This window comes from Nipponia nippon, unplaced genomic scaffold (genome assembly GCF_047370975.1).
Source record: "Nipponia nippon isolate SJK-2023a ecotype South Korea unplaced genomic scaffold, ASM4737097v1 scaffold_2, whole genome shotgun sequence".
Classification (NCBI taxonomy): Eukaryota; Metazoa; Chordata; class Aves; order Pelecaniformes; family Threskiornithidae; genus Nipponia; species Nipponia nippon.
The window spans coordinates 47759917-47762548 of NW_028262336.1; the positions used below are offsets into that span (position 1 = coordinate 47759917).

At 47.1% G+C, this 2632-nt stretch overlaps 1 long non-coding RNA gene across 1 annotated transcript; it reads right to left on the reverse strand.

The window, feature by feature from the left end:
* Positions 1-218: 218 nt before the first annotated feature.
* LOC148055776 (uncharacterized) lies at positions 219-2328 on the reverse strand. The gene is made up of 3 exons (XR_015704667.1): positions 2259-2328; positions 1336-1583; positions 219-369 (listed from the first exon to the last, which is right to left on the reverse strand). It is a non-coding gene; the product is annotated as an uncharacterized LOC148055776 (long non-coding RNA).
* Positions 2329-2632: the final 304 nt, after the last annotated feature.

Here is a 2632-nt window from a genome sequence, read left to right on the forward strand (position 1 = left end):
CAATTGCAGGGTGCCAGACAAAATTTAGAAAACAAGGCAAGGAATCAAACTAGAGGGAAGAGTAAGAAAGTATGGCTGAGGGTCCAACCCATTAAAATATACATTAAGTTAGCTTCATAACGAAGGTGGGGGAAATCAAACTGCATTTTTCTTCCTCAGATTAGAGCTTACCCATGGTGGTAAAACTCAGAGCAGGAGGAAAACACTGCTGGCCTGCCTCTGCCTGAGCCCCTGCGGTCCAGGTCCCTTCTGCCACACTTGACGAAAAATGCCTGTTACTTGCTTACTCTCACGTTGACGTAGCTCCATGTGCACTTAATGGCCAGCTCTAATGGGAGCATGATATACCTGCAACAGCAGTCTGAAAGGCTGTAAGAATAAATGTACGGGCTTAAAAATATGTGTTACTATTTGTACTAATGCGGGTGATTGGAGTAAATAGGCTGGGGTGAAACATGAAGGACAGTTCCAAATCAGAGCCCCCTAAAAGTCCTGGGATGCCTATATCAAAGTTCCCAACTGAGGATTTTTGCACTAACAAATTCAGAAATCACAGCCCTGAAGAGGCACCTGAATAACACAATTACCCAGACATTTAGAGAGCAATCAAAGCAACAGCTTTTTCTTTTTTTTTTTTTTTACCCCCTCCATGTGGTATGGTATTAAGCACTGGAAACAAACTTTTTCCCAAGGAGGGGTCTTTTAATCCCAGGAGATATTTTGGCTGATGATAGCTTCGAGTGGCTGATGACTCTGCCAGCACTGGTTTCTTTAGCGTCTAAGCTGAGACACCCAAAAGGGGGTTGCTTTTCTGGTGGCAGAGAATGGTGCCTCCCAGCACAGCTCCCCCCGCCGCGGGCTAATGGCTTTTGGAAGCGCACACCTCCATCACCCAAGGTGATTGCTCTGAAGGAAGATGGCTGGAAGAACTCATTAATGACACAGGAAACCATTATTTCTCATTGAGTACATGGTGTCTTTTAGGAACAGCACGGGGCTGGGAAACAAGGCCCAGGTGAGATCATGTGCTGGCTTTTCCCTCAGATAAGAGCATGAAAACTGTAGTAAACAATAGACGCTTTGTATTGGTCTGCCGAACACTGGTATCGCTGGCTTAACACACCCTAAACCTGTGACAGGCAGCATGAACTCCAGAATTCCTTAAGCGACCTTGGAAGGGAATAGCTCATGTATCAAGTAGCAGTCCTACATCCAAGCCTCCTGACAGCGAGGTGTCCAGCAGAGCTTTTTTAAGCACGTTATTCTGTTGCGTGGGGGTGAGAGCAAGGTGGTGGAGGTGCCCTGACTTCCCTGCTACCTCAGAAGCGCAATTACTTTTCCTGAGTCACGTTTTCCGTCCGTCATGGTCCCACAGAGCCAACACGCTGCCTCCTTCTCCGCTTTCCTCCTTGCTGGGCTCTGCACGCCATTTGCTGTCACAGGGCTGGACATGCTGTCACTGCTTCGCATGTGATAGCATGACACTCCTGCTTGTCTCCGCAGCGTGAGGAGGTCCTGGCGGGAGGCCTGTCTGTGGCAGAGACACGACCTGCACGTTTGCCAGCGGTTATACCCGTGTTTCACTGAAGACCACAGCACAGTGATGAGTAAGTTCCCAACATGAACCAAAGATGGGAAGTAAAATAATGATGTTTCTTGTAGGAGCAGCCTAGCTAAGACAAGAATCCCCTTCTTCCACCCTCCCTCCCTTCCTCCCTCCCTCCCACAAAAAACAGACTAGATGCAATAGTAATTAGTCTTGTCTAGCCCATCTCAATTCTGATGCATAAAGCATCCTCAAAATGTCCTCAGATAAGACATTCTTCCTAGCTCATGCCGTTTAAGTTAGCAATCAATAAACATAAACCAATTCATGATTTAACTGGGAATACAGATTCAGCATTTAGCCAGTGGACTACTGGGATGACACAGCTAGTGCCGCTGCTCCCAGACATGTGCCCAAAACAGTGGGTGCTGAGGGAATACCGGGGACTTGGCAGCCTGCCGCAAGGAGGCTTCACGTACCCAAGGCCTCCCGCTCCAAGGTGCGTTTGTTTGGGGGCACGCAGCACAGGGGGCTGCCGGGGGAGGTAGAATGGGAGGAGCGATGAGACCATGAGGTGAAAGACCTCTGATCCAGCTATGGGCTACAGAAACCCAGGGAGTTTTTTCGTTTCCTAATTTCCCTTTATTCTGCTTTGCCGCAGAAGCCCTGTAAGCATTCCACCTAAGCAGGCACGCTTGTGAAGCGGCATTACCTTAAAAACAGCAGAAGGATAAAAAAGGACTTTTGAAGCTTCTCCTGTTTCTTTTCTTTCCCACTTACACCAAGAACTTTTTTTCTAGAGCAGGAAGATGCATCTTTTAATTTTTAAGAAAGATTATTGGGAACACGAATTTAAATACGGAGAGCCAATCTAGAATTGCATGAAAGCACCCCAGAGTACCATCTAATTGTAAAAACTAAGAATGGAAGAGCCATCTAAATCCATCCCGCTGCCGCTGCAGAATAGCTCCCTACAGGATATTTACAAGTTTTTAGCGCCTTGGCCTTGTGCCTCACGTGCACCAGAGACATACTTTTAGGCCAATAAAATATCCCTTGTCATGGCTTAATGCTGTAAGAATTAAT